Genomic DNA, 21471 nt, shown 5'->3' on the forward strand with positions numbered 1-21471 from the left:
ACGGAAGGAAAGATCCAATGAAAAAGGCGAAAAATCTTAAACTGTCCAATGGCGGCGATGATTTCTGTGGGTGTTTTTAGCACCCCAAGTGACGGATGTGGCGCCATTTTAGATCAGGCGTAAGAGCAAATGTCCCACCTTTTTCCTCCATTTAATAAAAGAGTTATATAACGAGAAGTGACGCGCGTGCTTTTCTTTCCCAGGAATCGATGAAAGGGGCTTACGTCAGACCAGAATTTCAGTGCCCTGACTGGACAGCGCACAAATTTTCTCTTTAACATTTTTTTCTTATATTCTTGTTTACAAATCAAATACTGTATCGTTCGCAAAAGGAAGGGAGCACTCTGCATATGCACAAAGCTGTCAGCAAATAATCTGTCCTTACTCAAAAAGAAATGTCCCAATTGGTTGATTCCTGTCTATTAGAAATCGGGACCCCTATTTTTCCCTTTGGGAGGGACCTTATTAGAATTGTGTTTGTATGAGTTGCTAATAGGGTTGCCAATCCTCACATAGGTGCAGGGGAACCCCCCCCCTGGTTTGGAGGCCCTCCCCCTGCTTCAGCGTCATCAGAAAAGGGGGGGCGGGGAATGTCTGCTGGGAACTCCATTACTCCCTAGGTAGACTGATTCCCATAAGGTATAATGGAGAATTAATTCACAGTTATCTGGAGCTCTGGGGAAGCTGTTTTTTTAAGTAGGAGCACCAAATTATCAGCATAGCATCCAATTCCTCTCCTCAAAAGACTTGCCAAGTTTCAAAAGGATTGGACAAAGGGGTCCCAAAAGAAGGTGCCCCTATCCTTCATTATTTCCAATGGAGGGAATGTGTGCGGTCCCTGTGATGGCCAGAACTCCCTTTGGAGTTCATTTATGCTTGTCATAGTCACAACCTTGCTTCTGGCTCCACCCCCGCAAAGTCTCCTGGCTCCACCCCTGAAGTCCCGGGATATTTTCTTGTATTGGATTTGGCAACTCTAGTTGCTAGAGTTTGTGATATATCAGACTGCGGCTACCTTCTGGAGGTGGTTGAGCTTGCATTTGTATACACTAAGGCAGGGGTGTCAAACTCATTTGTTATGAGGGCCAGATCTGACATAAATGAGACTTTGTTGGGCCGGGTCATGGCAGGCTGAGCCATGTGTGCACCTATTTAAGATTAGATAGCAGAGATATAAACTTTATAAAGGACACAGACAAACACCATTAAAGATTATTTTAAAAACCTTAAAACATTAGCACTCATTGGTCTTAACGGTGCTTTCTTTGCACTTTTCCCATGTGATCCAGGGAACTGGGCAACGGAAGCTCTGGCTCTTTCCTTCCTTCCCCCAGGGGACCAGGAGGAGGAGGAGCCTCAGGCAATAGAAGGAAGACAGGCTTGGCTCAGTGGTTCTGCTGTGCAATTGAGAGAGCCTGTCAAAGCAAGCTATCCCTCCTACCCTTCCTTCCCAAGGGAGGAGCCTCAGCCAATGGAGAGAATAGAGGCTTTGCTCTGTAGCTCTTGTGCGATTGAGCGAGCCTGGCATAGTAAACTGTGATGCAGAAGGAAGCAAGAGAGAGGGAAAAGGAAGCAGGTGACAGCCAGTCACTCGAGGGCCTGAAAGGAGCCCTCCAGGGGCCTAATTTGGCCACTGGGCCACATGTTTGACACCCCTGCATTAAGGCCTTAAGCAGTGTCCGGTTTGCCATTTCACTGAAACTGCCAAGGTCCAAAACAGGATCTTTTAGCATCAGAATGACAAAAGATTTTCAGTGCAATCCTAAATACATAAATGGGTTTTGGATGGATTAAATCTGATTAGGGATTGCATTGTAAATGTAGACACATTTCTATGGCCTCCTTCTGGCTTCACAACTGTACTCTCTCCCAGAAGAACTGGATGTAAGGGGAGATGGCCTGGTTTTCATACCTCCTATGTAAATCTGGAGAACCAGTTTTTAGTGGAGTGGAGATTGGTAGATTGCAAGATTACCATGCACCCTGGTTGATAATCATGGATCTATCACAAGCCACATAACATCTATAAAGTGTTTCTAATGTGGCCCTGACCTGGGTAGCCCAGGCTAACTTGATATTAGAAACTAGGCAGAGTCAGCCCTGGTTAGTATTTGAATGGGAGACCTCCAAAGTCCAGAATCATGATGAAGAAGCAGAAAATGGCAAACCACCTCTGAATGCTTCAGTCCCTTGCCTTGAAAATCCTACAGAGGTGCCAATAAACCAGATGTAATTTGATGGCACTTTCCACCACCTCCATTTAATGCTACTCTAAAGCTACTAGCATTCCATTCTGGACATTTCTTAGCATTTTGGATACACTGAGAAATAGATTTTTTTAACCTGAGCATCAGGCAACACACCTTTACACAAAACATTGTAAAGTCTTTATCTGAGATGCTACAACAAATATGTGAAAACCTCAGGGCAGTACAAGAGGACATTCCTCAAAACAATTGCTTTTTTTTTGTTCCCTACAAAATGCCATAGTATTATACCAGGGCCGGCCCTAGACTGTCTGGCACACTAGGCAAGGCTAACTTCTGGCATCTCTCCCCCCCCCCCCCCCCGCACTGATAATGACACTGAGTCACATGGGGGCCCCAATATGGTGCCTCCAGAAGGTCGCTGCACTAGGTAACCACCTAGTTTGTCTAGTGGCAGTGCCAGCCCTGGATTAAACATTGGTTAGCAACAAGTTTTACTGGGAGTTTGATGTTGAGTAGAAGGCAAAGAACATTTGTTAGAGTTCCCCATCATCCCTCAAAGTGGAATCGAGTCAAGCTGAAACATGACCAGAGTTCTTTGGAGCAAAGATGGGATAAAAACATAATAAATAAAGGTCTGAAGGAATTTCGACTACAGAAAATAATGATACAGCATAAAGTTAAATGTCACTTTCTACTGAGAACACGAGGAGAGGACAAGCCTTCCCTCAGGTTTGTATCGTGTCTACAACTGCCCTCATTTCCATCAACATCAAAAACTGGTGCTTTTCTGTACCAGAAAATATGAGTAAACACTACTTCATAAAATTCCATAATTCTGATGGAATTTAATGAATCCCCCCATTCTTGTTGATTTTAGGCAAATATCTGTTCTCCTGCTCAATGTTACACTGGCTTTGAGACACCCCCCAACTCTGCATGAGAGCCGCTCTCATCTATATTAAATTGGCAGCTGGAAAATTCTGCCTTCACCAGGCATGACCTCCCCCTCCCCCCCCCCCAATTCCCATCTGATGAGATTGTTTTCATTTCACTCCTTGGAGTTCAAAGTGCAGTCAACTGCAGGCAAACTAACAGTCAATGGCTCAAGTTTTGGGGTTTTTTTAAAGACTATTACAAAAAATATACCGCACATGGAACAAGTAAAAAAATCAACATGGATAGTTTGTGATAACAGAAATGCTCCTGGTTCTGTACTGTCTGGTTACATATTCTCCCTCATGAATGGTGTTTTGTGAGTAGTATGGCGAGGTTCCACCAGACACCAGTGGAGCAGGGGTCCCCAACCCTCGGGCCGTGGACCAGTACTGGTCCGTGGACTGTTAGCAACCGGGCCGAGAGTTGTATAAGTATTTCATGTAGTAATAATAAAAATAAGATGACAACACTGAATTTATATCCTGCCCTCCATTGATTTTCTTTACCTTTCTCTCCCACAACAGACACCCTGTGAGGTAGGTGGGGCTGAGAGAGCTGTCCCAAATGCTGCACTTTCAAGGACAACTCCTGTGAGAGCTATGACTGACCCAAGACCATTTCAGCAGCTGCAAGTAGAGGAGTGGGGAATCAAACCCGGTTCTCCCAGATAAGAGTCTGCAGGCTTAACCACCATGCCAAACTAATAGAAATAAAGTGCACAATTGTATCATCCCAAAACCATCGCCCCCACCCAAGTCCCTGGAAAAATTGCCTTCCACAAAACCAGTCCCTGGTGCCAAAAAGGTTGGGGACGCTGCAGTGGAGGATGTAGGGAGGCAGGGTTGCCAGATCCAGGTTGGGAAACTCCTAGGCAGGGGTGTCAAACTCATTTGTTATGAGGGCTGGATCTGACATGTGAGACCTTGTTGGGCTGGACCATGTGTGTCATAAAATGAAATTCCAGGTAGAGAATATGTACTTTATAAAGGACACAGAAAAATGCAGATTCTGATAACTGACACCTCTTGCTGTGAATGATTGCATGAAAATCTGGAGACAATGCCTGTGCTATAGCAATCTTGAGTAGGCTGTTCAGGTGCGTATCTGTAAGTTTCAAACTTACTTTTGATTTATTGACATTCATTACAGAAATCTCATGGTCAATGTTTTGAGCCTGGTTGGGCATTGCGAGCTTTTGTACATAAGCTGCATCATGTGCTGGAGAAAATAGATGCTTTGCTCTGTAGCTCCTGTGTGATTGAACAAGCCTGGCAAAACAAACTATGATGCAAAAAGAAGCAAGAGAGAGAGAGAAGGAAGCAGATGACAGTGAATTGCTTGTGGGTCTGATAGGAGCCCTCTGGGGGCTCGATCTGACCCTCGGGCCACATGTTTGGCACCTCTGTCCTAGAGTTTTAGAACAAGGACCTCAGCGGAGTACAATGCAATAGAGTCCACCCTCCAGACTCAGAGCATCCATTTGCTCCAGGATTTATGTTGTCTAGAGATGAGCCGTAATTCTGGGGGTGGGGTCCCCAGGTCCCACCTGAAGGCTGGCGTCCTATTTGTGAGGTAGGGTTGCCAATTTATGGTTGAGAAATTCTTGGAGATTTTGGGGGGTGGAGCCTAGGGATAGTGAAGTTTGGGAAGGGGCGGGACCTCAATGAGGAGTAATGCAACAGAATCCACCTTCCAAAGCAGCCATTTCCTCCCTGTAACCTGGAAATCTATTGTAATTCCAGGAGATCTCCAGCCCCCACCTTTGTGGATCACTGGTTAACGTGGAGTCCCCTTGGGTCACTGTAGCAAGCTCCTAGAGTATAGTTAGTTAAGTTAAGCCTGTCTGCAAAATAAAGTTGTGTTCTACTTACTATGGATATAGATCAAAATGGGGAGCCATGTTAGGGTGTGGTCAGATGGGCAGGTTGCCACAGCAGTAACTTGGCTTTAAATAAAACATGTGAGTTTGGGCCAGTTTATGTCCATTAGACAGCACCCTCTAAGCCAATATCATAGTGCCGTGGGTCCATGGTGAGCCAACCACATTGCTAACATGCCACAACCACAGACCCACAGCTGGGTTGGGTTTTTTAAAAATTCTGGCTGTGTGTGCACAGAAGCAGACAAGCACACACATGCTCCTGGCCAGTTCTGTGCGGGCTCTGAAGTGTGCATCAGAGTGGGATGGGGGGAGAAAAGGATGTGCTGGAAATGGAGTGGAACGATCACACTGTTAATGCATTTCCATGGCACGCTAGGGCGATCAGATGGCCAGAAACCCGCCATGGAAGCACTTCACTGAGGAAGCCACTGGAATATACCAGTGGATGGGGACTACTTTTACCTTTATTTAATCTACATGGGTAGGGTTGCCAAGTCCAATTTAAGAAATATCTGGGGACTTTGGGGGTGGAGCCAGGAGACTTTGGGGGGTGGAGCCAGGAGACATTAGGGGTGGAGCCAAGATAAAGGCTGTGACAAGCAAAATTGAACACCAAAGGGAGTTCTGGCCATCACATTTAAAGGGACAGCACACCTTTTCAATTCCTTCCTTCCATAGGAAATCATTAAGGATAGGGGCACCTTCTTTTGGGGCTCATAGAATTGGACCCCCTGGTCCAATCTTTTTGAAACTTGGTGGATATTTTGGGGAGAGGCACTAGATGCTATATTGAAAATTTGGTGCCTCTACAAAAAAACCAGCCCCCCCAGAGCCCCAGATACCCACGAATCAATTCTCCATGATTTTCTATGGGAATAAATCTCCATAGGGAATAACAGAGTTCCCAGCAGACATTTCCCTCCCCCGCCCCCGCTTTCTGACGACCCTGAAGCGGAGAGAGGGCCTCCAAACCAGGGGATCCCCTGCCCCCACATGGGGATTGGCAACCTTATACATGGGAGACGTTTTAGTGCAAGGTAAGGACAAGTTGAGCACAGGAGCCAGATGTGCATGTGTGATCACTCCAATTTAATCCAGAGGGGAGGGTGAGGGAGGCTCTGTCAGGCAACACTGCTTGTGCGATCATAGCCTTAGTCTGTCTGTAGTAGTAGAAAAGAACACGAGTTCTGTAACACCTTCCCAGTGGCCGGGTATAAAGCTGCTCACTTTAGCTCACAAAAGCTGATACCCTGCCCCAAATTTTGTTAATTTTGAAGTTACTGCTGGACTGTTGTTCTTTTCTAGTGTTCTGCTTTCACTTATTGGCAATTTATAAAGTGTTGGAGTTTCTCAATCCAGAGCATCTAATTACCCAGCCAACAACATAACAAAAAAGCCCCTTTCAAGACAGTCTTCTTAATCAATTTTAGTAGTAGGTTGCTAATGGGTTTGTGTGTGTGTGTGTTAGTTCAGACATAGCCATTTTAGCTACTGGCTGCTAACAGTTTTTATTTACCTGCTCACAAGGCTTTTTTTGTAGAAAAAGCCCAGCAGAAACTCCTTTGCATATTAGACCACACCCCCTGATGCCAAGCCGGTAAGAACTGTGTTCCTGTGTGTTTCTGCTTTAAAAAACAGAAAAGAAAAAAAGCCCTGCCTGCTCATGCAGAGCTGCTCGAGTCCCTTTGGCATAGTGGGGCTGAGCTGTTTTTTTGAGGGAAACTGCTTTCTTCCATTTTCACTTCCTCATCACACTTCTGAAATGCTGTGGTATGCTGTGCAAATGTCCATAGCACTTCTTACAATGCTGTTTTCCTCCCCCAACCCTTTTTTTATGCCTTCTCTTCCTCACCTTTTTTTTTTTTAACATTCTAAGTTGAATGCTCTAGCTCTAACCCAGGGGTGGCCAAATTGTGGCTCCTTTATAGTGTGTGGCTCTTGATACCCCCACCGCCATGTTGGCCAGCTTGGTGAAGGCATTTGTCTCTTTAAATCACTCTTCCAAGCCAAGACAGACGGTGGCTTGGAGAATGCATTTAAAGTTGCTTTCTTTCTTTCCGTCCTTCCTTCCTCGCAGTTCTCAAACATCTGACATTTATTCTATGTGGCTCTTAAGCAAGTGTGGCCACTCCTGCTCTAAATCAATATAGCATTTCAGTGTTACAGCAGCACTATTGAGATACCTTGACTCCATTTAGAGGCTGTATTGATTTAGTGCTATAGTTCTAAACTTAGAACATTAAAAAAGGTGAGGAAGGTTGCATGGCAAAAAAGGGCAGGAGAAAAAAGCTGTGCAGTTTGAAATGGCCATAGCAATTCATGGGATGAAGTCTGCTATATGAAACAACCATCCTTGTATCACTTTACTCAGAACCAGGCCAACAATGGATAAATGGGAATACGGATAGGGTTGCCAAGTCCAATTCAAGAAATATCTGGGGACTTTGGGGGTGGAGCCAGGAGACTTTGGGGGTAGAGCCAGCAGACATTAGGGGTGGAGCCAAGGTCAAGGCTGTGACAAGCATAACTGAACTCCAAAGGGAGTTCTGGCCATCCCATTTAAAGGGACAGCACACCTTTTCAATTCCTTCCTTCCTTTTGGGGCTCATAGAATTTGGCCCCCTGGTCCAATCTTTTTGAAACTTGGGGGGTGTTTTGTGGAGAGGCACTAGATGCTATACTGAAAATTTGGTGCCTCTACCTCAAAAAACAGCCCCATCAGAGCCCCAGATACCCACAGATCAATTCTCCATGATTTTCTATGGGAATAAATCTCCATAGGGAATAATAGAGTTCCCAGCAGGCATTTCCCTCCACTCCCCCCGCTTTCTGATGACCCTGAAGTGGGGGGAGTGCCTCCAAACCGGGGGATCCTCTGCCCCCACCTGGGGATTGGCAACCCTAAATATGAAAGCGGCCGTAGCTATGCTTGAACCCCGGTTTTGCATAGCTAAGTTCAATCCTCTGAGACACTGGTTTTAAAAATGTGAAATTGCCTTGTTCCAAAGCGATCCACTGCTCCCCACCTTCCTTGTCAGAAACTGGCTTCTGTCATGTAAGTGTTGCTTGGGCCAATGACTAAGTGTGTCTGCGAAGGAAGAAAACAAAGCCATGTGAAACAGCTAGGGCGTCTCCTTCCTTTCCCTTCCTCAAGCAATGGAGCCAGCCCACAGGGATATGAGGGAGGGGCAGGGAAGAGGATAGCCTACTTTGGGGGAAGCGCTCTTTTGACAAACCACAAGTGAGCCTTGCAAGCTTAGGAGTGCCCATTGGGGTGTGGTTTGGTCGCCTGAGCTGCTCCAACTTGTCCCGGCAGACCTGCTGATGCAGCTACTGGGTGGCCTCTTTTAAGCTATTTCAAGAGGCTGCTCGATAATGGTACCTTTCAGCAGGAGGGAAGGGCGTAGACTGCACGGCATCACCAGCGAGAGGCAGGCATAGAATGTACTTGGCAACCGAACTTGGATTCCTCCAACAGGCCTGGGCTTGTGTTTGTCCACTGCCACTAAGGTTACCTGATCAACAGTTCAGAAATAAGGGAAGCTATTTAAGCAACGGTTTCTGGATTCTTCCAGGGTATCAGGGAAGAGAACCTTATTCTGACTTGCAACTCATCAGTGTAATGCTTGGGAATCGTCCTTAAAACCTGGAAGAAAAGAAGCATTTCTAGCTTTGCATACAATACCTGGACAGTACCCAGAGTCCATTTGCATGTGCACTTACCCCTTACACTTACCCCATGTCACTAACATTTGCCATCCATAGATGCAAATGTGTATGCACACACAGACATGAAGTTTTCTGCCTTTAGGCTGGCCAAGCATAGGGTTACCAGCTCTGGGTTGGGAAATATCTGGAGATTTGGTGTGTGGAGCATGGAGAGCGTGAGGCAGGGGAGGGGAGAGACCCTAGCATGGCACAGTGCCATAGCATTCAGTCTCCAAAGCATCCATTTTCTCCAGGGGAACTGAACTGTGTCATCTGGAGATCAGTTATGAAAGCGGGAGATCTGCACCACCCACACCACCCCCAGAGGTTGGCAGCCCTAAAAATGGGATATAGATGGAAATAGGATATATAGAGGACATCAACGATTAGCATAAACCGAGTGCCTTTCTCTGAGCACTGAGGGCCTTGAATTAACCCCTTATGTCCATGACACTAAGCACAGAGTAAGGCTTGTATAAAAATGGAGGAAATGTTCCTTAATCAGTAATCAACTAGGAATATATACAAAAATACTGGCCTACATTACAGGGGTATTGTGAAGATTATTCTGAGAATGAGTGTGGTTTCAATACTGAAAGAGCCATATAAATTATACGCAACAGCAACAATATTCAATACAGAGCCAGGGAGGTAGCCGACGTGTTGGTCTGAAGCAACAGAACAGTTAGATCCCAATGGCACCTTTAAGACCAACAAAGTTTTATTCAGGGTGTGAGCTTTCATGTGCACACGCACTTTCCCAGAGAGAATGGAGTGCTGTCTAAAGACGTGTGTGTGCACATGAAAGCTCACACCCTGGATAAAACTTTGTTGGTCTTAAAGGTGCCATTGGACTCTAACTTTGTAATACTCAATACTGAAATTTAACTAGGTACATTGAGGGGTGTTTGTTTTTTTAGCAGGAACACACAGGAATGCAGTTCCGGCTGGCTTGGTGTCAGGGGGTGTGGCCCAATATGCAAATGAGTTCCTGCTGGGCTTTTTGTACAAAAAAAGCCCTGACTATATCCTGATAGCAAAGGGACTGGCCACTGACTGAACTGATCACAAAACCCCCACAATGGGATCACCCACAGACATAGGAGGGATTTTTATATGCTCAAGAAACTCCCCAGGTAAGCAAGTATGTATAAAACTTTGGAAATTAATTGCAAGAAAAAGCAATTCTCAAAGAATGGATGGTTCCCAAATAGGAAGAGGAGAGAAATACACCCACTCCTGCCCCGAGAATATATAGACACCTAGAGAAGGAGATTTGGGGTGAGTGGGAATTGCAGCATAGGATTCCCAAACTTGGCTCCCAGTCTTTCATAATATTTAACAGAAAAGTGGTTGGCTCGTTTTATGATAACATAAGCAGCAAAATCAGGCCACCCATGGCTGAGGTAGGGATTTCAACAGATGGGGATTTCCAAAAGATGCAGAAAAAGATGACTTTGTAAATTAACCCAAGAATGGGGGGAGGGGGGCCACAAACAAAACAGCTTGAGGAGACTGAGAGTGAAGTGGGAAATTCCAAATCCTCCCTCTCCCCACCCCCGCCACCCCATGATCCATGATTCCTTATGGGCCTCTGGCTTGTCTCCCCCATTTCAGTTGTGGATGTACATAAACAGTACTTAATTTTGGCCAGTACTGAAAACCGCCTGAAAACCAACAAACTTCTGCCCACACAAGCTTTGTATAAACCAGAAGGAAAAGCCTGTATAGCTTTTCATGTGACCTACCTCATTTTAGGAACCACACTATCTTCCTTCTTCCCTGCCAATATTTAATAGATGAGCCAGCTAGCTATGCAACTCCCAAGTCAGCTTCCGACATAAAACTGTGATGGCAAAAAAATGAAAGACCGGAGATGTGATGACAGAGTTATCAGCAACAGTAAAATGCTCAAATACAAACAGCAGCAATAAAATTATTGAAATACTTCAAAAAATAACAATAAAATAATGCAGATGAGGGTACCAATACTGATGGACACAACACAAGAAATGTTAAAGCCAACAAGGAAAAATCACAACTAGGGCTGCCAATGCCCAGTTGGGGGCTGGAGATCCCCTAGTTTGGAGGCCCTCCCCCTGCTTCAAGGTTATCAGAAAATGGGGGTGGGTGGGTTTGAATGTGCCCACAGGGGACTCCGTTATACCCTATGGAGACTGTATCTGGGGCTCTGGGGGACTGTTTTTTGAAGTAGAGGCACCAAATTTTCAGCATAGCATCTGGTGCCTCTCTTCAATAAACTACCCAATTTTAAAAAGACGGACCGGGGTCCAATTTTATGAGCCCCAAAAGAAGGTGCCCCCTCCCTAATTATTTCCAATGAAGGGAAGGCATTTAAAAGGAGCACAGTTCCTTTAAATATGATGGCCAGAATTCCCTTTGGAGTTCATTCATGCTTGTCACAACTATGCTTAATTTCATCCACTCTCAAAGTCCCCAGATATTTCCTGAGTCAGACTTGGCAACCCTAATCACAACCAAAATAAGGTATTAAAATGGGCGGGGCAACAAATAATCATTAAAAAATGGAGTGCATCATATCCACATGGAGAGAGTTCATCTTAGCAAAAGCCAAATCATATGAACATATATGAACATATGAAGCTGCCTTATACTGAATCAGACCTTTGGTCCATCAAAGTCAGTATTGTCTTCTCAGACTGGCAGTGGCTCTCCAGGGTCTCAAGCTGAGGTTTTTCACACCTACTTGCCTGGACCCTTTTTTAGAGATGCCAGGGATTGAACCTGGGACCTTCTGCTTCCCAAGCAGATGCTCTACCACTGAGCCACCGTCCCTCCCCATCCTGTCTATCTATAAGATTATTGGCCTGTCCTACTTTGCAGCCTGACCTGGATGGCCCAGGCTAGCCTTAGAGGCTAAGTGGGGTTGGCAGTGCTTTTTTTGTAGAAAAAGCCCAGGAGGAACTCATTTGCATATAAGCCAAACCCCCTGATGCCAAACCAGCCGGAACTGCATTCCTGTGTGTTCCTGCTCAAAAAAAGCCCTGGATATAGTCATCTAGCTGTAACTAAGACTTGAACAAATCAGCAGAGAAGCTTAAGTCTGCTTTGAAGGCACATGTTCCAACCAAAGAGGCCCAGATGTGTGTAGACTCATTGTCTACATGGGCTTCCCACCCATATGTTTCCTGCCTCCTTCCAGACTTTGCAGCTCAGGACAGTATACCAGCATGGAACATTCAGATCAAATTATGTTGCTGATGGCAAGGCACTCAAGGAAAAGGAAGAAGGGACTTGGCTTCTCATCCCGCCATGCTCTGCTTTCAGTCTGATATTTTAGAAAATTATGGGCTGGATCTGTTTCGGTGTGGTTTGAGCAACAGTACTGGCAGAAACCATTCTGAGAACCTTCTGATCACATGAGTCCTGTTAAGTACAGGAGCTCCTGGCCAACACTTGCTCTGTCACGCTGATCAGGAAGGGAGGTGCAAAAAATGGATGCACTGGCCTTATCTCCTCTCTGCACTGAATGGGTGTGGGGTGGCTGTTCTTCCTCTGCTATAACACATCATTCCTTCCCCCTGCTTTCCCTTTCCCTCTCCTTCCCTGAGCTGAAGAGGCGGGATACGGAGGGTCAGGCCCCAGATTCTTCACCCAAAGGGTGATTAACATATGGAATTCATTGCCACAGGAGGTGGTGGCGGCCACAAGCATAGCCACCTTCAAGAGGGGGTTAGATAAAAATATGGAGCAGAGGTCCATCAGTGGCTATTAGCCACAGTGTGTGTATGTATATATATATATAAAATTTTTGCCACTCTGTGATACAGAGTGTTGGACTGGATGGGCCATTGGCCTGATCTAACATGGCTTCTCTTATGTTCTTATTCAGCAGGACCTCACAGGAGCACAGCTCCTGAACCTTTCTGAGGGTTCCCCCTCTTCCTCCCCACCTATCTTGTCCATTGAATAGTCACTATGCATTATGCAGCTACACCCACCATCAGGGGTGGCCAATGGTAGCTCTCCAGATGTTTTTGCCTACAACTCCCATCAGCCCCAGTCATTGGCCATGTAGGCAAAAAACATCTGGAGAGCTACCGTTGGCCACCCCTGGTAGTGGGTGTAGCTGCATAACAATCCCTGGATTAGGAGAGCGGGCAGCCAGCCAGCTACCAGGGGCTTTGTCACGCCCTCATGAGCCCTCATTAACCCCTGGAGAAGCCCTATGCCACCCTTACTCCGCTGCTTATGTAATTTTGGGCAGCGGGTGGCTTGCTGGCCTTTTGACAAGTTGAAACAACAGTTTTGTATATTATTTTTGCTGCTGCATTCCGCTACTGAAAAAAAACATGGTTATGCGCTATACTTAATTTCATCACATTTAGTACCTGCGTTTTCTGGAATACCTGAGATGTAACCAGGGCTCTTTTTTTTTTTGAGCGGGAACACACAGGAATGCAGTTCCGACTGGCTTGGTGTCAGGTGGTGTAGCCTAATATGCAAATGAGTTCCTGCTGGGCTTTCTCTACAAAAAAGCCCTGTGTGGGAAAATGGTGACACCAGAGAGTGCGGCCTAGTATGCAAATAAGTTCCCACAGGGCTTTTGCTACAAAAAAAAGCCCTGCATGTAAACCATATTTGAGCCTGGAATGGGATGGAGGTTTCCAAAGGAAAAGCACTCTATGCATGTGCAGAGACACTATTTTTATTATGATTTCTTTTTAAAAAATGGATGCTGGAATTACATACAAGGAAAGATGCTTGCTATGGAGTGCTATGGAGGGCTGATTCACACATTACAAAATCCTTGTGTCCTCTGCACAGCTACCATGAAGATGTTCAGCAAAACATGCACTGGAAGGTCTGTATTTGGAAGTTAATTCCCAGGTGAGCGATGACCTCATCTGGATCAAGACAATGGCACATGACACCTTAGGGATATTTCAGGTTGGGAAAACAACATGGGTAGGGAAAGCATATGCCCCTTCTCTCCATGTGGAGCAGCCCCTATCTGAATCTGACATGTGGGAATTCAAGTGTGGAGTGCCCAGAGCATGTCATAATTAAAAATGGACAAAACCCCCCAAACTTCTTTACACAGCAAGTTATTAAAATGGAGATTCACTGCCAGAGGATGTAGTGATGGCCACAGGCATTGATGGTTTTTAAAAGGAATTAGACATAAACGGGTTTTAAACTGGAGGAGAGGTCTGTCAGCGGCTACTAATCATGGTGACTAAAAGGAACCTCTACTTTCAGGGGCAGCAAACCTTTGAATCCCAGTGCCAGGAGGCAGCATTGGGGGAAGGCTTCAACCACTATGCTCTGTTATTGGATCTCCTGAAGAAATGGCTGGTCACTGTGTGAGACAGGATGCTGGACCAGATAAATCATGGGTCAGATCCAGCAGGGCTCTTCCTATGTCCTCATGGTGATGTTACAGTTCTAGACTCCCTAATCCTAGGGGAGAAGGAGTGGAGCAGGAGCACCATCCTAAGGAAGACAGCAGCTTGGATACAGAGCCAAGGGAAAAAAGTAGTTGGGTCTGCAAGCACAAGGAAGGAGCAGACAGGAAGAAAGCCAGTTAGCATTAGTTGCCTATGGAGCCCAGCTCTCCTCTGTGGTAAAAGCCTCCTGAAGAGAAAGGAGCAAGGGCAAAGAAGTAGGAACTGGGAGTAGCCAGGGAAAGAGGTGTATCAAGTCTCAGCTGAAGGAGATAAGAGGGTGACTGGGCTGGCTTTGCAGGCTAGGGACTACCAAGTCTCCTGGATACTCAGAATGTGGCATTCCCAGCCCAGGGGCAAGCCATAAAAAAAAATTCCCGCCTAAGCTAGGCAGACCTGCTTCCCCCCTGAATTAAACTTGCAGAAAAGGTGCAGTGTCCAGGACCACTGCTGAAGGAGCTGCCATGATAAAGTAAACAAAGTGGCTCTGTTACATATCTGGCATGTTGGCTCTTCTCTGGCACTGTGGGAAGAAGATGGCATCTCCACAGGGGGATGTAGGCTGAGGTCCTGGGGGCATCACAGCTGCCATGTAGGGGACATGAGGACTATGTAATGTCCTTACTGACATAAGTTCAGCAACAGGCCTCAGAGTGGGAGCCCAGTTACTTTACTGGCTTCATCCTTGTCTGAGGGGAGGCTTAAGGCCAGCAGTCAAAGTGGGAACTCTGTCCCGAACCAAGGATCATTCTGACAATTTCCAAAGCCTCTCTATGTGTTGCCACTGTAGAGTCATCTGATCACCTTAATGTAAGGCCAAATAGTACATGAGGTTTCCCATCCTACAAATCTGTTATACAATCTCAGAAAGCATCAGTACAGGAACATGGATTGGTCTGCTGTGGCATGAGAGGGATCAAAACTCCCTCTTTTCCTGGGCCATAGTCTTAATCCGCATTGTGTGTCCAATGGAGGCTTTTCCCAGGCTGAAGAAGCAGTTCCAGCCTGGCATTCCAGCATCATGTATAGTTTGGCTCTTAGTTACATGATACTCCCTTAAGTCCACTGCCATGACTGCATCACAACAGGTTTCAGGATAAAGCTCCGGAGAGTGCTGGGTCAAATTGCTCCCTGTCTACACAACAGCTGGAGTAACATAAATCAAACTAGCACAGTGTTGGCTCTAGGCTAGTGTTGCCTTTGTGGGACTTGCTGTTTGCTACACAGCTGTTTTGGAAGGAGATGGGGGGGCATGTATCATCCTGTTCCTGAATGGAAAAAATACCTTTGTTTTATACCATAGTTGTTTGGTTAATCCTGTATTATATATTTGTTTACCATACATAAGAAGAGTCCTGCTGAACCAGACCTGGTCCATCTAGTCTAGCATCCTGTTTCACACTAATTGCCCTGGAGAGCCAATAACAGGGCATAAAGATCAATATGTTGTCTCCTAGCACTGGTATTCAGAGGCTTACTACCTGGGCTTTTGGCAGCTCCCTTTAGTCATCATGGCTAGTAGGTATTCATAGATCTATGATCCATGAATCTGTCTAATCCCCTTTTCAAGTCATCTGGGCTTTAGGGTTGTCCGGTCCTCCCTTGCCATGGGTGGGGGATGGGGAGGAGAGGGCTGCCGGATCCACGCTGGGAAACTTCTGGGGGTTTGGGGGTGAAGCCTGAGGAGGTGAGGGTTGGGGATGCAAAGGGCTTTAGGCTTCAGTGGGGTATAATGCCATAAAGTCCACCTTCCAAAGTGGGCTTTTTCTCCAGGGAACTGATCTCTGTCACATGGAGATCAGTTGTAATCCCAGGAGACCTCCAGCTACCATCTGGAGTTGGAAAAGCACTTATACAACACTGGGAGATTAAGTATTACACTGTAATTGCTTTTGTATTATGATGTGTATGTAAATTATTGCTTCATGTGCCAAAGTTGTTGTGTGTTTCTTAGTTCCATATAGATATTGCAACCCAAAGAAGATGAGCTATTGAAACATGCAGCATGGCATCACGCTTCCTTCAAAACGCCAGTTGAATGAACTACTAGCAATTGATCAGAGACTGCTTTAAGGCACTTGGACTTTTGTGTGTGCATTGTAGACTATAGTTATTATGACCTTTTTTGTAGCAGGAACTCCTTTGCATATTAGGCCACATACCCCTTATGTGGCCAATCCTCCAAGAGCTTACAAGACTCTTTTTCGTAAGCTCTTGGAGGATTGGCTACATCAGGGGTGTGTGGCCTAATATGCAAAGGAGTTCCTGCTACAAAAAAAGTCCTTGTTATTATAATTGCTTTTCCTGTATGGAATATTTCATATTGATCAATTTACAATTTATTCAGTGACAGAAGATATTGTTATATAAAGAAAAGACAAAGAGTCACAACGTTGTGTATGTTTATTGGTAGTGTAATACTTAATCTCACAGTGTTGCATAAGTGTTTTTCCAACTTGTACATTGTGTCTCCTGTTGTTTGCATTAACCATCAGGAGACTGGCAAGCCTAAATAGTTCCCTTTTGTTTGTCCTGTATCTGTTGCTGTCATCTTAATTCGGTGCCTCTGAGTTTCTGGTACAGGGGACCCCAACAGGTCCATGCCAGAACTGACATCACAGGAAATACAAACAAACATATTATAAAAAAGTACAGGCTTAACACTATTCCAAATAAAAGTCCATCCACCTGAATATAGGCTCATTTCATCAAAGTCTTCCTCAGGAGTATTCCTGTTTACTTCAAAGTTATCAGCCTCTTGTTACAATTCAACAGCTGGGATTGGAAGCAAGTCTCCAGGTACTTCAAAAATAGCCTCTTGTTACAATTCAAAAATTGTACATTGGGAGCAAGTCTGCAGGTATTTTCCAACACAGACCTGGCAACCCTCTTTGAGCCTGTGGGCACCTTTGGAATTCTGACACAGTGTGGTGTTCACAGCACAAAATGGCTGCCACAGGAGGTACAGCCAGACACCAAATGGCCCTCTCATCTGTTCTGGGACCTGATCAAATATATATACACACACACACGGCCAGTGTGTGGGAGTAGGCCAAGTAGGTGGCTGCCTAGGGTGTTACTTGGCCGAGGGAGCACCACCAGGTGCCCGCTCTCCCCACATGCAGTGTGTGTGCTCCTTGGAACCTGGCTTCCCCAAGAGAAAGCAGGCTCTATGGAGCACAGATACTGCCCAGCTGGTTTTGTGTTCTCCAGGTCTGTTAAAGGGAAACATGAAAGTGGACAGCACCTGTGCAGGACGCTCCTTGGAGCCTGGCAGGGATAAATTAACCAATTGTAAAAGCTGAAGAAGAGCCAATTAAAGTTTCTAAAAACTGGCTCCTGTTGAAGTTGTATGCTGCCACTCATCCTTCCTACTTGACTTTAACAGAGTCATGGGGTGGGAGCCATATGTCAGTGGTAGAGCATCTTTCTTGCATGCACAAGGTCTTGTCCCAGGCACCTCCAGCTAAAAGGATAAGTAGTATTCTCACAATTTTTATTGCTTAATCTCACAATTTTTTAAAAAATTAACTTTAAAATAAAAGAACTGTGAATTAAAATTGTAAGTAGTTTTAAGTTTCTTCATTTTAACCGTTGTTAAAAACCATTTTAACCTACAGTTCTGTTTTTTAAATGGGGGGGGGGGTTGCTAATGGGCAGCTCGCCTAAGGCACTAAAAACCCTAACATCGGCCCTGTGTATGTGTATATATATGTATATGTGTGTGTGATTTTTTTTTTTAAAAAAACCTGCTCCAAAGATCAAAATATGAGAAACACCATTCTCAAGTTTTGGCTGTGGGAATCATCTCTTCAATATAGAACCAAAACCCAACTGAAACCTCTTTGTTTGAAAGAGGCCCCATCTCTTTGAGCAGTAGACTGATCTTTAAGGCTGATCTATTCCGCTCCACCTCATTTCCATTTCATTTTACAGCTTCTAAGTTTACTTTTCCACTATCTGTTTCATCTCGTATTCTACAAGATCTGCCTTCAATCTCCAGATGCTGGGCATGCCTGTTCCTCTTCAAAATCCACGTTAATCATTGTTGGCAGCCCGAAAGCCAGGTGGCCCCCACATCTTCTGCTTGGAAACTTAACCCAAACAGGACACTAGTTAAACCAAGATTGTGGGTTCCTGATTGTGAGTCATGAGGAGGATCTCTCCGAGTGCAAGTGGCAGCAGGGGGAGTGAGTTCAAGGAGAAAGGGATGAGTCTCCCACTTTGATCTCCAGCCAGAGTCGTAAACCAGCTGGGATTGCCTTGTTGGCTTCCTGCTGTCTTCCTCACACGCTGCCCTTCCATGCTTCTGTTCAGTCTTGTTAAATAGTGGGTTCAATGCATGGAAGAGGTGAAGTTGCAGTGATCATAGCTCTTCATTGTGGTAACAACATTACAATGGTTAAACTGAAGACTACTAAACGGGGCCAAGGGGCCCAAATATTTACACAGACAAGTTCCTGCGGTGGAATGCCATTGAATCATTTGAACCAGCAGAAGGCCGATGATTGGTCCGGGGAAGCAGGGATTTGGATCCAGCTTCCCATTGTTTCCCGTCCCCAAGCTCAGTCCTATGGCTCCAATGAGGCCGGCAAAGACTGCCTCAAATATAGAGTCCACATTCTTAGATAGAGTCCACATACACAACAAGTCTCATGTCATTTGGTTACAATTCAAAACACTTGGCAAAACACTGCCAAGCCTTGGAACTGAAAATAACACATGGCTGCAGCTGACATAAGAAGAGCTATGCCGGATCTGACCAAAGACCCATCAAGTTCAGCATTTTGCGCACACAGTGGCCAACCCACCACTTCTAGAAAGCCCACAACCAGGATGACTGCAACAGCATCCTCTGCCCATGCTCCTTAGCTACTGATACAAAGATGCATACTGACTCTGATTCTGGAAGGAGTGGATGTCCATCATAACTAGTAGCCATTGATAGCCCATCCGCCAGGAATTTATTCAATCCCCTTTTAAAACTGTTGGTATCTTTCTCTGCCCCATATGCATAAAACACTGTAGCAGGCCATGTAATGCCCCAAAGGTACACCCTTTTCAGTAGGAGCAGATGTTACCTACTGGGATTGCCATGTCCGGTGACCATGCCAGCAGGGAAGGGGGAGGGAATTTCCAGGAGTGGGGGTGGAGTGCTGTGATGTACTGATATCACACGAAAGTGATATCATCATGTCAGTGTCATTGCATGGTCATGCTCTGCTTTTTTGGCAAAACTCTACGGTAAAATCACCCTCAAAGTTTTACCCAGAAAACAGCATCACTGTATGACATCACCGACATGATGATGTCACTTCAGCATGACAACAGCGTGTTGTGTTTGGGGTGGGATTTCTCCCCTGCTGGTGGGCAAGCACCTGAAAAACTGGGGAATCCCCCTCCTCCAACGGGGGAACGGCATCCCTAGGGGGTGGGGTTGCCAATTCTAGGTTGGGAAACTCCTGGAGGTTTGAGGGTGACACCCGGGGAAGACAGAGACCTCAGTGAAGGACAATGCCATAGTCTCCGTCCACTTTCCAAAGCATCCATTTTCTCCAGGGGAACTGATCTCTGTAGTCAGACAATAACTGCCTATGTGGGTTTTTTTCCTGTCTGCCCTACCCCTCTGTGTCTATCTGTGTAGGACATGTTACCAAAAGTCCATAGTACATACAGAAATGTAGGCACAATCACATCCCCACACATTTATGGAAGTCTAAAATCACACTTGTCAGTGTGTTTATTTATTTAGAAAATGGATATGCTGCCTCTCCAGACAGCTGCTTGAGGCAGCTTACAGGGTAGAAATTAATACAGTGAAATCATTTTTAAAAATTAATATTAAAATGATCCATGAAAACAACACTGAAATGATAGCCTCAAAACAGCCCTCAGGATTGAAGCAGAGCATAAAAGCAGCTGAAAGAAGATGGAACACTTCAATTAAAAGCTTGGGTAAAAACAAAGGTTTTGCCCTGCTGACAGTAAAGTAGGTCTCAGGTGAGCCTCCAGGGGGATGGCATTCCAAAGGTGAAGACAGGTGTAGTCTTCAAAGGGGAATTCCTATGATGTGAGCCCAGCTTCCTCTTGGCATTGCAGTGTTTGTGGAAGAACAGCCAGCCAAGTTGAGCTCTGGAAGCTGTCGGTTTTGCTTCTCATATACCAAACAAGTGGTCCACCTTTGCTTTAAGTGCTGCATGTGTGTTTTATTATTATTATTGCTATTTTTAAAAAAGTTGTAAAACTGCTGTGGAAATCTGTGTGGTGTTATGGACACTAGCCAACTGATAGCCAGACCCCGCTTTTCCTACATGTTTGCAGAATCAGTCTTTTCAGAGCTTGGCCCTGGAGATTTGGCATTGAAGGTGCCTTTTGAGTGGACTTTCTGCCCAACTTTCCATATGTACACCAGAGAGCCTGTTTTAGTTAACTGCCTTTTGTACTGTCAGTCACTTCTATTCAGGTGCAGTCTTAGCCAGAGGACAGCAAAGGCGGCTGTCCAGGGCTGGGGGGTGGATTTGAAAGTAGAGGAAGAGTGGGCGCCAGGCAGGCTCACACTCACCCCTCTGGCTCTTGGGTAGATGATTGTGCCATGTGTGCTCTCCCTTTGGGGGGCTCAGGAGGCTTCTGCACATGCCTTCTTGCCTTCCATGGGGCAAAGGCCACCTCTTCTTTGAGTCTAGGGTGAACCTGGTAGGGAGTGGGTGTGTCATGGAGGTGATCCAGCCTAATCTTTTGCCCAGGTCCCTGGAATCACTGGCCACTGCTATTTTGGAGCCCAATAAGAGTGATTTAAAAATAGGGTTCCCAGCCTCCTGCTGGGGGTGGGGGTTCCCCTAGTTTTGAGGGCCCCAACCCACCAGCACAGAGCTGACCAGCAGGAGGACCTCCGCCTCCAAAGAGCTCCGTTGGCACCCAATGTGCCTGGTATGATGACATCACTTTCTGGGTGATGTCATTGCACCCCTCGCATAAGATCTATTCCCCACTGGCAGCCAGGTAGGACCCGGCAGCCCTATTTAAAAATGACATAAAGACCTAAACCTGATCAGGCCTGCAATACTACAGGACCATGCATTCTTGTCCCTACCCCGTGCCTTTACAAGTGCCAAAATAGCCATGTCCAGGTGACATCATGGTCCGTGTGCTTCATGCATGCACAGAATCCTCCAGGAACGGACCCAGGATCTCCCCCCACCAAAGGAAGGTAAGACCTGGCAATCCTACATCAGAATGAGGCCCTTGCAGCAAACTATGCAAATCTGAATTTTTCAAGAGAACATTTTTGCTCAGTCAATAGAGATCT

At 45.7% G+C, this 21471-nt stretch overlaps 1 protein-coding gene across 1 annotated transcript in view; it reads right to left on the minus strand.

Moving 5' to 3' along the window:
- Window positions 1-21471, minus strand: part of METTL1 (methyltransferase 1, tRNA methylguanosine) — a 1067043-nt gene that overhangs the window by 48306 nt on the left and 997266 nt on the right. The window lies entirely within an intron of this gene.

Source organism: Heteronotia binoei, chromosome 13 (assembly GCF_032191835.1).
Source record: "Heteronotia binoei isolate CCM8104 ecotype False Entrance Well chromosome 13, APGP_CSIRO_Hbin_v1, whole genome shotgun sequence".
In the NCBI taxonomy this organism is placed as follows: Eukaryota; Metazoa; Chordata; class Lepidosauria; order Squamata; family Gekkonidae; genus Heteronotia; species Heteronotia binoei.